The sequence below is a fragment of the Lepisosteus platostomus genome, chromosome 3 (assembly GCF_059453375.1).
Source record: "Lepisosteus platostomus isolate fLepPlt1 chromosome 3, fLepPlt1.hap1, whole genome shotgun sequence".
NCBI classification, from domain to species: domain Eukaryota; kingdom Metazoa; phylum Chordata; class Actinopteri; order Semionotiformes; family Lepisosteidae; genus Lepisosteus; species Lepisosteus platostomus.
Window position 1 is genome coordinate 5,172,008 of NC_142613.1, and position 15,550 is coordinate 5,187,557.

General features: G+C 38.4%; 1 long non-coding RNA gene across 2 annotated transcripts; it reads left to right on the forward strand.

Moving 5' to 3' along the window:
- Positions 1–653: 653 nt before the first annotated feature.
- LOC148674165 (uncharacterized) lies at positions 654–10,804 on the forward strand. 2 transcript variants are annotated; one of them, XR_015935066.1, is made up of 2 exons: positions 654–725; positions 6,459–10,804. It is a non-coding gene; the product is annotated as an uncharacterized LOC148674165 (long non-coding RNA). The 2 variants fall into 2 exon arrangements; XR_015935071.1 differs by having other exon boundaries at positions 655–698.
- Positions 10,805–15,550: the final 4,746 nt, after the last annotated feature.

Sequence of the window (15,550 nt, forward strand, 5' to 3'; positions counted from 1 at the left end):
TCAAAATTTCTCTAGAACATTTCACTCAGTTTTAATAATGTCAAACACTTTGCAGTTTAAACAGGGTTTTCAGCTGAAGGCAATGTTGCACAATGCATGAATAAAGTCAAGCAAGATGAGTACAAAATGACAAACTGACATCATTATCATTGCTGAGGGCATCAGTGGTACAAATACAAATAAATTAAATACAGAATACAGCACAGAAAAGAGATTTCATGTTAACTCCCAGACTTATGGGGTAATGAAGGCTTACACTGCCTTCAAGTCATATCATTACAGCCAAGTTAACATCCTTATAAAGTACAGTACATATATATACATTTATTGAAGTGTATAGTACAATACGTTTATACAAATAAGCGGCCCTGTGCCATTGCGCTTGGATCCCAGGTTCGATGCCAGACAGACAAGTCTGTACTCTGTATTGAGTTTGCATGTTCTCCCTGTGTTCCGGTATGTTAATCTGGGATGTCAGTATTGTCTGTTGTATAAATAAGGGTGTTGAGCATCCCACATTATTTGTCCAACCCATAGGCAGTGGTTCTGCAGCCGCTCTGCCCAAAGCTCATGTCGGGTGGAGGACTAACTCTAGGGTGCTGCTAGAGGGCGCTGTGTATTAATGATGGTGATCACACGCCTTCACAACCGGTGATTCTGCCTCAGTGTGGACGGAACTTCATTGTGTTTGTTCGAAGGTAAAGCATTGGAGTTATATTCTCTCGGTATGTGCAGAATCTCTATTCAGTGTTCCCACTCATTAGTTCAGATAAGTAATTATCAGGAAATTATTGTTGTTTTATTTTCTGTCTGCAAAAGAGTCGTTCTGTTGCTGTTTAGTTTTAAAAGTCTGCAAGAGTACTGTCTGTCTAGGCAGTGGAGGATCGGGGTGATGAAGCTGCGGACTAGTTTGTGTTAGCACTAAATTATTTTGCAGTCATTTTATTTTTGCAGTGTATGTCAGGCTTTTATGAACAGATGTTTTGTGTTGTGCACCACTGCATTCTGTTAGTTATAGAAATGCTGTTCTTTCGAACAGAGCCCTATGTTTTCTTGAAGGGAAGACTTTTCATCCCAGGTGTTAAAAGTAAGAGTAACCTGCGCTTGGTTAACCCACAAAATCCGGTGTCACTGTATCTTGATTAACGAACACAGAGAATCCAAAAAATAAAAAATAACGCAACACAAGGTACAAATAGGGAAAGTTGTGCCGCGTTTGTTTATTTAAAATTGTAATTGGTGTACAAACAGTTCTGCGTATGTGTGGATGTCATGTTTTATTTTCTCTGTAAGATATTTTATGAGCGGTCTGTTTTTATCCCTCTGTTTTCTTATGCTAAGTCAGTTAAACCGGCTTACAGTTAGATCTGAGTACTGGTTTTATTACGAATATATAAATATTTACGGGATTCTGCAGAATCAGTGTCCCGCGTCTGTGGTTTGTCAGAAGTAAGGGAGATGTGCTGACACGTTGGTCACACTGCAGGCTCACTGGAGTATATTTACCAGTATGTACTGAATGTGAAACAATTCTTAGCTTACCAGGTACGGATGTGTCCTTCTGTTCTTAGGGAGCTTTATGGTTTGTTGCAATTCTGATACCTCATGTCAAAGCTGCTCTATTTTAATATATGTAAACCCACAAACAGCTCATAAAACCAGTGCTATAGCGCTCAAGTCCAACTGGTTTTCCATACAGTGTTAATTATATGGTACAGGCAAGTAAAGGTTATTAACTGTGCTGAAAAACAGAAAAAGACTACTGAAGATAAGACTGGTATTAGGGGGGAAATGACTCATCGTCATGCTCTTAATTGCTGTTAATTTTATTTTCCTCATTTTAGCACTCGCAAAACGGCACCATATAATTATTTAAATGAATGAACCCATTTGAAGATTTAAAATGAAAATAAAAGATACCCTTCTGTTGTCCTGTCAATCACGACAGAGACAAATACCAAAATACTGGTAGGTATTTCAAGGAACAGTTATTTAAAGAAAATACAAGCTCTTTGTGGCAGCTGTCCTTCCTTGGTTCCTCTGTTCTTGATGAAACCGACGCTCTTAACACCGAGACAGCAGGCAGAATTCACAGATCTAGATAGTAGCCATTATAAACCAAACAAAAAGTAATCGCACACGTTTTGAGATGGTGTGGTGGGGAAGGAAAAGTTTACATTTCCATTTATTCAACTGGCAGAAGCTTTAATCCGAAGCCACACCCAGGCACATCTTGTCTAAATGGAACAGGTCAATATAAAGCCAGCATACGGCCAATAAAATAAATAATTATAGTAGCGTACAACCAATAAATACACCAATAAAACCGAAGAAAACTGTAAGTGTAGTGCTAGTATGTTGGAACAGTGCAGCTCCATGGACAGGAAGTAGCAACGCTAGCAAAGTCAGTGAGGGTTAGACACAGACCTCTGGGGATAGGTATATCTTGAAAGGATGTGTTTTCAGTTTCTTCAGGGAAATTCAAGAAGATGGAGAGTGAGTCCATGTTTCTGACTGCCGCAGATGGGTAGTTCCACTACTGGAGGATCAGCACAGAGAACAAGCAGGCCTGGCTGGGACTCGCTACACCTCAGTACTGGCATTGCCAGTCAGCCTGAAAAACCAGATCTCAGTCAGGAACACAGGGCCTGACAGAGGTCTGGAGATAAGGAAGAAGTCCCCTTGATTCAAAAACGGATGTTTTGAATCTGATTTGGCAAATCTCTACAGGAAGTCACTGGAATATTACATGGATGTCTTCTCTCACACGAGACACCTGGGAATGCAGAAGGAATGAGTCTGTAGGCTGAATTTCCATTATTCTGAAACCTTGCACTTGTACAGGTTGTGATCTATTAATATTCGCCACGCCACTGGTATTTACAAAGCTGAACTCATAGCTCGGTATCTTTTCAGCCCCTGCCTAACTGATCAAGAGAACAGGTGAATACACAACATTTAAAGGTTATCTGGTATGTCTGGATTGTTTCAGGGTTGCCTTGTCACTAAAGATGCGGTATACATTCAGGCTGCTGCTGTTGCTGTTCATTTCAGACATTGCAGAATTACACAGCAGATAAATCCAAAAGCAGATAACAGCCATATCGGTCACACATTGATATTTTCTAACAGCTGGAACATAATTACCTTTCCTATAAAGAAAGAAAATATGCCCATACAGGGGCTGTAATAAATGTTTATTGGAATATTTTGCACTTCACCCAAAAAACCCATCAGTGGTCTTCCCAGAAAGAAGGACCATCCAGTTCTGCTAAATGCATTTGCTTGCACTGATTCGTAAAACAGCAGACTCCTTTAATAGGGGTGGAGAGGTGGCTCTGTGGCTAAGGATCTGCGCCTGTGACTGGAAGGTTGCCGGTTCAAATCCCGCGGCTGGCAGAGGAATCCTACTCCGTTGGGCCCCTGAGCAAGGCCCTTAACCCTAACTGCTCCAGGGGCGCCGTACAATGGCAGACCCTGTGTTCTGACCCCAAGCTTCTCTCCCTGTCTGTGTGTCTGTGTCTCCATGGAGAAAAAGCTGGGGTATGCGAAAAGACGAATTCCTAATGCAAGAAATTGTATAGGGCTAATAAAGAAACATAAAACATAATAATTCCTAATCCAATCCACAGCAACCTAATCCAATCCACAGCAGCATGCACTCTCCATTCTTCTAATTGGGTTGTGTTATTCTCCAAAGTACCCGTGCAATTAAAACACAGTCTCATTACAATTGCACTTACAGATCTAAAACATTCACAAGAAATAATTTCACATTTAGGAATGTTTATTGAGGACTATAGGCAGTAAGTTTGGCGGAACCTATTTGGCTTTCAAAGCTATAGAACGAGGATGTTAGAATCCCCAGAACAACCAAGCAGAACCCCCAAACTTCCAATGTAGAACTCTGGATTAGAATGTAAGAAGATGGAATTGTGATCTCCGTTTTTGAGTATACTTGGAAATGCAAGAGCAAACCTTCTTCTGTCAACTGGTCAGGTGACTGAGGATGGCATGACCTTCCCCATTGCCTTCTGGGGAATGTAGTTCAAGCCAGAGCTGCCATCCTCACAAGTGTTACAGAAATTTGGAATACCACAAGTAATTAGGAAGAGCCTCTTTTTTAACAAATTTCCAATTTCCAGTATACCTTGTCTTTGGTATTATCAACACATACATGTCACCCCTATGTGGCAAATGATTTTGAAGTTTTTGTCACCTTATCAGTGAAGACTGAGGCTGAAGTGTACTATCCATTGCATCATTTTGTACTCGTAGAAATTCCTTTTCTTATCTTAGTGCCTTCTGTTTAGCTTCATGTCTTCTTTCTGAAATAAACCTCATCATAATTGACAGACATGTGTCAGTAAGCCATTACAAGATAACCTTTGGATCTATAGAAAACCCCTGGGACTTAAACATGTTTGTCTGAAATCAGAAGCTAGGAAACCAGCTACCTTTTTCAGCATACCTTGAAGAATGAAAAAGGAGCTGTTTGATATATATATATCAGTGTTTTCCCAAATCAGTGAATCACCTCTAAAATATTCTGCATGCAAAACTTCCCTGCAGTACAGGTGTGTGAAATCAATATTTCTGTTTTAATGTGCAATTTAAGCACAGGGAGAAAACCAAACAACAACAACAACAAAATAGATTAAGGCAGACATCACATAATGAGTCCTTCTGCTCTATGCATTGATTCCACCTCCCTCTTTCAGGCACCAAGCCATCTGTAGCTGCACTGATCCTCCCCCAGCAGTGCTTGCAGATAAAAGCAAGACCCTAGATCTGAGCTGCACCTTGCAGACCTCCCACACATCTGTCGTCCTCACTCACAAAATCCCACCTCACTTCCCACTCGGACTTCTTACTTCCTCCTCCAGTAAATGTATTCTCCAGTAGAATTTCAATTCTGGTCGAAAGGAGAGTAAAGTGTGGTTGGATTGACTCAGGTCATCCCGGTAGACTTTTTCAAACGAACAGTAAAACCCACACCAGAGTGCACAATTGGAACGACGTTCAAGTGCATTTAAAACTGAGGACAGGAGCAACGTCTTTACTGAAAGGGTTGTGGTAGTCTGGAACAAATTAGTCAGCTGTATTGCTGAAGCCTGTCCTTTCAAGAAACAACTGTCAAATGGGCTGGATGGGCACAGTGACCTCCTCTCTTGTAAGTAGTCTTAGGTTTATTAAAGGCACAAAAATAGGGGTACCGTAGCTCCAGCCATTAGTTGACTGTAAAAAACCCCCACAGGATGCATAAAAAAAATAAAATACAATTGATTCTGAAATATTCAACTGGTTTGAAAAGCTCATTTCACCGACGGTTTATAAAAAAGACTACTCCTTGAAACACTTTTCACAACACAACATGTTACATAAGCTGAACACATCTTTACCTGACCTAAAGTACTTATCATCAAGTCTGGCAGTGCTTGGAGGGGCTAATAATGTGTAAGGACACGCAACGTGACAGTGCTGAGACAAAGAAATGTTCTTTCTGTGAAGAAAGCCCAGGTCTCAAGGTTACTGTGTATTCACTTTCATTATGTCTGCATTCAATGAGGTTTAGCTTTGCTTCACTCTTTAAATAACTTTTTTTTTTTCCTGCAGATTGCTTAGAAGTCAATCATTGATTCAGCATTATAAAAGCCAAGAGTCAAGAAACTGCAGCAGCTTATTACCGATTGCTAATCAGTGGAGGTATTCTGATTGCATGGTAATTGTTCCTTTTGCAGAGGCCTTTGCAATGGTAGTTATAAAACGGGCACTGCAAATGTTGAAGGTGATAAAGTTCCTGTTAGGAGCAGGAGAGCAAGAAACACAAGACTGACATTTTGATGGATTATTACCATGTATAATGGGTCCTGTGCACTTCTCTCTCTGTATATACATTGAGGTGAGGCCATCAGAAGTGAAGGCTGTCCTGCATATGAATTTAATGGATAACCATTCCTTGTGCCATTTCTAATTTGAGCTAAATACCATTTTACCCTGTTTGGAAGCATAATAGCATTTCTGCAAATGTTCATATGGTTCTTCAGAGCAGTGCCATTTAGGGGGTACGGACTTTTGCAAGTCGCGAGGAGGACAGAACCACCGATGTACCACCAGGAGTTTTCCTTGGTCCGTGCAAACAGCCACCAGCTGGAGCTGCAGAGCTTGAATGGAACTTTGCAATACTTCCACTGCCTCTTTTTTTCTGAGCCTACAAGCATGCTTCTAAGCACTGCAACATATAGTTATTTGCAATCAGACGTACTAGCACAATGCAACATAGGTTAATTAATTAAATGCAACAGATACGGTTTTTGAAGCTCTTTTGCTTTCCAGTGATATCTTTTCCAAATTAATTGTGTCATACACCCAAACAAACTCTAGTTAAGATGTTATTGCTAATAATGGTTTTCAGCTGTATGTATGCAATCCAGTCTTGTCTGTCTTGTCTTTTGCAGACTCTTACTTGCACCGAAGTGATGTATTTGTCTTAAATGCCAGTGGCCCAGATGTCATCAGTTTGAACCTACGTCATATTGCTAGAGCACTGCACCCAGGGATTTTCTAAGCAGTGATTGGCACTTGTAAAGTGGATGTATAAGATTTTCCTTGAATACAACAGAGACTACAAAAGTGGATACAAAGAGTAACTACATATACAGATTGACACAGAACAGGTGATACACAACAAGTTGAGGGAGCATGGCATAAACTGCACAACAACCGTGCTGTTGAAACAGATACTCTGGCCTCTGTCAAGAAATAATTGAAGCAGACCCTCGGAACAATTAGCCACTAACAACCCAAGTGAGCAGGACGAGCTGCCAGGGTTTTGTACAGCAGTTTTCAAAAAACATTCTCCTTCATATGACACTGCATTTGTTAGAGCTTGCTGGAAGGTAATCGCATTTTGAAAAAAAGAGTCGGCCACAAACTGCATTTTTCATATTTTAATTCAAGAACCCTGCATTTCGCCACTTTCCTCAAAATACTAATTGTGTAAGTGTTTTTTCCCTTTGCGCGTGTATTACTACAAACAGAAAATGTGGGTACTATTTATAAGCCAGATGCTATCTTCTTTTACGTCTAACAGTGCTGCACATTATGTGCATCTGTGCCTATTTTCAACCTGTACGGAGTTTAGAATTGAGCACAAAATGGAATGAGCATTAGTGGGAAGTCCCAAAGAAAGAGAGGAATGCAAACACATTATTAAGCATGCACAAATCTTTGCCAAATTCAGTGTAGATGTGAAGGTGGTTTGTACCAGTCATCTCCATATGCGTCCCGGGAGCAGAAGCGGGCAGTTTGCGGTTGGGAGGTGAAAACAAATTCAAATCTATGTTGCCATTTCACTAGTGACCTTGTGTTGCAAGTGTTTAAAACCAGTTTTTGTAGGGGATATCTTGTGGTCATTTAGAACACTATGGGCCCCAGAGGACAGCTTTACAGAATTCTTTATGTCCCCGCCACTCTTCTAAAATATACTGTACAAATGGGTGAATTACTTCCAGTAGTTCTGGTACAGCAAGAAAACAAATAATTTGAATGCCTTTTTTATGGGATAACTGTATAGAACTGCCATTTGTGATGAATTCTATTATCATTTCCATTTATTTTCCTCTTTTTCACATTTAGTTTTCAGTCTACCTCATTTTCCAGCATTACGTACATCTGAAAAACAAACTTACGGCGTTAAGTTGTACAGCCCCTCAGTGGAGCAGAAATTTCTGTTTTCAGCTGTAGTTGTCTGAATTTTTTTTAATCCTCATTTCTGAGGCCGAGTAATCCTTAATCGGAAAATGCCCTAAACACCTATTATTCAGCCCATATCTTACACATATTTCATATTGCTCCATTTTTCCTGTGCCTGCAGTCATGTTATGTAGATTTGTTTATCAGTAGATGCAGAGTGAGTCTTCGCACACATTTATATTTCTGTCATTGTGGGGACTTCCCCATCGACTCCCATGCTGTTTTTATTTATGAGTGTCTGCCCCACTAAAATGAAAGTAACTACAGGGCAAAAGTAGACCCAAACCAAACTGTTCTGGCTCTTAGAGGATAGTATTTGGTTTATGGAAGGGATAATAATCTTAACACTTACCTAGTGTTCTTCTGGGTCCTCAACTCAAAGCACTTTACAGACAATGGGGAACCCCCTCCACCACCACCAGTGTGTACAGTAGCTCCCTCCTAGATGATGCAACGGCAGCTAAAGTGCACCAGTATGCTCCCCACACACCAGCTATCAGTTGGGAGGAGAGCAGAGCAATGAAGCCAATTGATAGATGGAGATTATTAGGAGGCCATGATTGGTAAAGGCCAGGGGGAGATTTGGCCAGAACACTAGGAAACACTCTTACTCTGTGTACCAGTACATCAGATTCACCAACCCACAAAGCCTCCACTTCCTGGTTTTTAAACAGTCACCTAACCAACTGTATTTCAGCAAATGTTCAGGTGACAGAGCAGAAGCTCTTTTTCCCCCAGAGGCATCTGGGGAATGTGATGCAGTCAAGTTTACTATCTTCTGCTCTTACACTACACAAGCATATACACATACAGTAGAACATCTCTTATTTTGTACATCTGATAATTGTTCTCTATGCTTCTCATTTTCTGGTTCAATATGTGTGTATATAGAGTGTGTCAGCTGACAAAGCACATTAGCGTTCAGAAAAACAGTTCCTGTTGCCTTAGAGTGAGCTGTTACGCCAGGAGGCTTCTTGGGTACATCTAAATTAACAGGAAGTGTTCTTTCATGCTCCACAACAGCCCAAAGGAGAACACAATTTGTAGATGCATTTTTTATTCTTGGGTCTTCCTAAGGAAAACTGGATAAATAGAATTTCTAACAAATTCATTATTTCATCGTCAAATAAGATTTTGGATCACAGACAGGAATCTAATACTGGGAATAAATTGTCCAATTTATATTGAGTTTGGGCTTCAGAGTGAAAATTTAACAACTGTTCACTTCATCCAGGTGGATGCTGCACATTGGTGGTGGTGGAGGGGATCCCCATTACCTGTAAAGCGCTTTGAGTGGAGTGTCCAGAAAAGCGCTATATAAGTGTAAGCAATTATTATTATTATTATTATTATTATTATTATTATTATTATTATTAACCACCAGAGCCTCTCCTGGCAAGCAACAGGCATAAGGCCGGATACACCCTGGTTGGGACACCAGTCCCTCACAGGGCAGACACACACAAACACACAAACTCACAACAGGACCAATCTTCCCAGAAACCTATTAACCTACTGGTATGATTTTGGAGAAAGCCAGAGCACCCAGAGGAAACCTGCTTGAACGTGGGGAGAACTTGCACCCCATGCAGATAGCACCCCAGGTCCTGAACTGAACCCAGGGCCCCAACACTGCAAGGCAGCAGTACTGGCCACTGTCCCACCATGCCACTCTAACTGTTCACTTATTTCATGTAATTGTCCCTTCTACACAATTACCTCAACAGTCAAAATGCCCTTCTTTCAAAGGCTGCTGCTCCAAAAGTTTGAACTACCTGCTCAGTTTTGCTTTGATTGTAAACTTTGAGTCGTTGTTACGGTGCACTTCTTGAAGCAAGATTCTCAGTAACAATGGCTACAAGGTTTCTTTTTCTTACAAACGTTTAAAATTAAATCCAGCACATGTATATTACACAGCACATTGTAACACACTGGGGTACTATGTGATTACAGCTGTCTTCAATAAGCATTGAAGCAACCAGATTTTTTAGAGTAATAAGACTAGGTCTATAGTTAAAAATATTTTCTTCATGCTCTTCTACAGTTCAGCTAGAATCACATTTCTAGCTCCAGCTCCCCAGTGATCCTGTATTGGATAAAACAGTAAAAATGGATAGATGAATATTCCACAGCCAGTTTAAGTATTTCCTCCAAAAACAATTTCTTTTTCTCAACTTTTTCACATCTCTGTACTTGCCAGACTAAAGATGCAGACTAGTATAGCTCCTCCTCTTAAATACCTGAGAAAGGTGCCTTCCAGATGTGTCAGATTCTCTTCATTGCTCACTATTCTCCAGGATCCCAATGCTTTCTGGGATTTGTAGTCCTTCAGCCTTCAAGACGGCTCTCCATATCCATAGGTCCATTTCCTTTAGCCCAATGTTGTTAATATGGTGGTGGTATTAACCCGATCCTCTGAATGTTACAACATTTATATAAAGCGCACACTTTGAATCCAAAATCACCTCTCTGGCAAAAATAAAGCAGGTGCACTTTAAAAGCAAGTCGTGAAAGAGGCCGTTAAATATTACTTCAACTCTCGTGTTCACTGAATGGTGACTTTCTGTTAAATGTCAGCACAGAAATTACCTGCAATCAAAGCACACACTATTCTCTTCCTGTGAGTGGTAGATGAAATGCTACAGCGTGCATTTTAGGGGTGGCTTATCTTCTGCATTTGCTTCTGATAAAGATTAAGCTGTTCATTAGAAAGGGCTTTTTTCGCCTCATAATACAACCTTCCATAAACATGTACTGTGTAACATGAGGAGGCAAGCACTTAATCATTCCTGTATTACTGGTGCTGATTGTACAGAAATACAAAATATGAGTGTTATTTTAAAAGATGTATAACCTTTAATTACCTTACACTGAAATACATATGAGCTTGTTAGCTGTCTTTCATGGTTATTTGAATTTGAAGGAACCTTAATGCCACCTGATACCCGACGACCCAAATATTTGACTAATAGGTTTCTGTATTTTCACTTCAACATGTACAGACTTTGAAATTTGGGGAATCTGAATAATAAATGTGCTACTGACTGTGCTTTTCATGTGTTAAGTCTACAATTCAAGAATGTCACCAGTTTAATTACATTCATGTGGTAATCCACAACATATATATCATCAAGAGTAGCTATTTCCTTAATAATGTTCAATAAATGAATACCTCATTTAAATTAGTAAAAATGTATGTTTGTTACTTACACCATAAAAACCATCTTGGCTCATTAACTGCACATTTTTGTACACTTCCCCAGTCCCACATTATAATACGATTTAAGCTTATTGAAGTTATTAACTGGTTTTACTATCTTTCTATTTTCCTCTTCTTAATGTAGTAAAAAGTCCAAGTTTGAGTACATTTCCTTCAGCTACAATTGTGGAATTCACATCTAAAGTCTTTTGTTTCAATTAGAGTACACACTGGAGTATCAAAATATTTAAAAATGTTTAATTCTGGATTTGTGTTGCATTAATACAGCATTGAATAATTACAAATACTCACATACATACATGCAATACAAGTAATAAGGAATAAGGTACAAAAAGCAACTTAAGTAGGATTTAGTTATTTTTGAGAATATACCATATACATATAACAAACAACTGGTCATGAACAAACTTTAAATTAATCTGGTGCTTCTTTTGTAATAAACATTAATATATTAGAAAACTTAGTACAAAACGTGCATTGCATTTAATAACTACACTGTCATATATCATTAGAAAAAACTTAAACTCTTGAGATGGTTCTACATTTTATTTTAAATTTCTCCAATGTAATTGTGAAAATACATTATGGTAAGAAGCATGTCATTTTTTAAGATAGTTAAAAAACATCCACAATGCAAGACAGATTACCACCACACAGAAACCTGTTTAAAAACTATGCAAATTCACACTAGCTGCAAATATTTGATAGTTCTTCAAATCCCCAGGGAAGTTTCCAGTTTTCGTATGGCATTTATAACTGTATTCCTTTAATGGTTTCACAATTGATTGTAGGGATTTTCATGCCAAGACACATTGTCAGTCTTGTACTCTGATTATAAGGTAGCTATTTAATATTTATACATCAGGTCACTACAGTGTGAAACCTTTCCTACAGTTTAAAATTTTCCAGGTCAAATCAAAGTGACAGTGTAGATATTAACTCTGCACCACAAAATGTTCAGGCCAGGGTTTTAATAACTATATTAAATTAATTAGGTAGTATATTAACATCTATGTGACATCAAAGGTGAAGAGTCTACGGGCCACATTTTGACAGACTTCACGGATTTTGTAGAACACCAGCTTACAGCATTTTAGTGTTGTTTGTTTGTTTTGTTTTTTTGTTCTCTGCTTCCAAACAAAAGTTAAGGTGTACTGTCCTGTAAGAAAGATACCAAACAAGAGGAAGCCATTTGGCCCAACAATCCCATTTGTTAATTAGTAGTGAATTGATCTGGATTGTTCCACACTCCCACCGCCCTTTGGGTAAAGATGCACTTCCTGTTCTTCATTTTAAATGGATTTCTATGTAGTTCCCACTTGTGCCTTCTGGTCCTTGTTTCACTGTTCATGAAAAGTGATGGCTTTTCCATCTCTGGTGAACTACTGTATATGTTCATAGTTACAGATAGCAGATATACAGCTTCCTTACATTGTACAAGGTTTCTAACAAGCACTGTAGAGGTCACAAAGCAAATTCTGTTTCTGAAAATTGAATTCACCCGTAAATAAGTTACATAGCCAGGATAAGTGAGCTACTTACTCTCGCTAGCCTGGACAAATGGAATTACAAAGTTCAGTAATTGTTCAATAGATTCAGACAACACCTTGATACTATTAGTGTCTTATTGGCAAGTCTGTGTGAATTATTTACTGACATTCTTTGGCACACTCCCACTTGGCTGAAGCACAATATCCCATCAAGGCACAATTCTCCCAGAGGGCAACTGCAACAGCATTGGGGGGAGCCCAGTGTGTAAATTTGCATGCTGGGAATCTACATTTTTCATGTAACTGTACAAAGGTGTTTTATTTCTATTGTGTATTCATATAATGGAGCACCCCAACGCACATTCATACATTTAAAATACATAAAAATAGTAAACTGCACAAAATACAAAAATCACAATTTAAAAATAAAGCAACTAGAAAGTAAACCATAATCAATGATTAATGGGTATAAAAATAAATAGAGAGTCCTGAAATAGAAGTATAATTACACAAGAAAAGTACTGAATGTTTACACAACAATGCATTGTTATACGAACAAAAAGAATTAGGAGCATATCAGTAGCTATTAATAATAAAAAGGGATGAAGCTATGAAAAAAGAATATTAGAAGGATATGTTAAAAATGGCAACTGAAAGTAAATTTCTAACAAAAGTGAATAGATGTTTATACAGACTCCAGTTTCTCCCTGTAGATTGGCTCTAGAAATACATTAAAAAGCTACATCACCTGACCTCAGCATTTATAAAGTTTTTAAAATCCCAGGAGTCCGAAATTTCTCTCTATTAGGGCTTATAAGCTGTTTTTAAATTACATTAAAAAAATATATTTTTCTGTAAAGATTTAGAAGTCAAGAAGGTGGCAATGTATTTAATGCTTTAAATGTTAGAGAGAAAATATTAATATGAAATATAATATTTTTAACACCAAACTGGAAGCTAGTGTAGTGACATCAACACGGACAGGCATTATGTGAAAACTGTATTAAATTTCACACCATTTTTTATGAATAACCTCACCTTATGACAACATGGATAGGATTAAAAATAACCGATAATGATACCAGCTAGTCAATTATGATGCCTTGAGGGACAACACAAATACTTTTTACCATCCCTAATACATGCTTCTCTAAAGAACTAAAGTGTTCAAAGATGAGCACTGAGAATGGTATAATCCACAGTATCTAATTAGAGCAGTCTCTGTAGTATAATTGGAATAAAACCTTGATTAAACTTCTAGAAACTGTTATAACTATTGAGAAAATTAATTAATTACAAGTACGGCAGCCTAAAGGTGGAAGTTTGCGATAAGTTTAGAATGATGTAGAAGAGTCAGGGTTAGCTGTTGTGAGCAAGAGTTTAACAAAGGTGTTTTACAAAGGCATCCAGAAATGTTGCCATTGACAAAGAGTGGTTTAATACAACTAGAACACCAGGTCAATTTTATCTTCATAAAATGGCATAAGTAAAGTAAAATATAGGAACACGTAAAGGTTTATTCCATGCTGAAAAGATAAGAAGAAATACAATTCTTAGGGCGGTGCGGTAATTCTGTGGCTAAGGATCTGCACCTGTGGCTGTAAGGTTGCCGGTTCGTATTCTGCGGCTGGCAGAGGAATCCTACTCTGTTGGGCCCCTGAGCAAGGCCCTTCACCCCAACTGCTCCAGGGGCGCCGTTTAAATGGCTGACCCTGCGCTCTGACCCCAAGCTTCTCTCCCTGTCTGTGTGTCTCCTGGAGAACAAGTTGGCATATGTGAAAAGACAAATTCCTAATACAAGAAATTGTATATGACCAATAAAGTGATCTTATCTTGCAGTGTTTCGGCTGTGGAGCCTTCTTTGGGTGTCAGGTCACTGCAGTGTAAAACCTTTCCTACAGTTTAAATTTCAAGGTCAAAACTAAAGGGTTAATTTTGACCTCAAATAGGATTAGATAATTTAACATGCTGAATAAAACAAAACCTTTGTGTCAGCTTTAAGTTCAGTGTAGATTAAAACACACAGTAAAATCCTATTAAAACTAGATAATTAGGTAATGCAGCTAGAAACTGTGATCACAAAGACAATTTTGGTATTTGTATCTGATAATAAAAAGTACAAACTGTTGAATGCTCAGTATTAAAGACTTCAGATGAACACAAATTATGTCGTGTTCTATGTTTGTAATCTTTATGCAATAAATCCACCTTCTTGCCTTATTGAATGTGGAGAAAGTCTGGGAAAATGCATAATATGAGGGAGAGATCTCATTTAAGGAAAACGTATCATCCAGACTGAGCCATTTTTCGGTTAGGAATAAGAATTGATGTGTCTGTGCTTGGCTGAGGAGCCAATGGTGTGAAGCTACCATCTGTGGGATTATGATTGAATGCCTCTAAATCAAAATCCCCCGTAAAAGATACAGTAGGTTACAATAAAAGTAAAAACTCTTTGTTTGACTGAATCATTGACCAAGGCAAGATAGAAATTATTACATTCAGCTAAGGGAGATTTAACTGTGTTGATGGGGACACAGGACATTATTGAGATCTTCCCCAAGAAGCTTACCTCAGCCCAAGTAAGCTTGGTCATATTTATGGTTTTGAAAAATGACTGAGTAGACACTTCACAGTAATTCCCCATATAGCACCTTTTCTGCACTGTGAAATTGTTAAAGATGAGAAGAATCTCAACGTTAACAGTATGTAGTCAAACCATACCGTGATTCTTAAGGTTTTCTGCCAGTTGAAATGAGACACCTCATTAGGCCAATGACCATCTTTCTTAAAAAATAAATTTAAATTTTCCCCAAAACTGTTATCAAGAATGAAATATACCAGCCTTTCAACCAAATATTTAGTGATCTTTTATTCTACTAAATGCTTGATAGCCACTACCTGTCACAGTAAAAGGACCTGTAATTTTTTTTCTACTCAATTCCTATAATTCTCAAACAAGTTATTTTAAATCTTTCATAAGAATCTTAGGATCTGTCAAATTGTAATCTTGCACTTCTTCTCTCTTACATATAAATACTCACTGGTTCCAAACAACCCTGCTCATGACTTTTCTAGATCCCCTCCC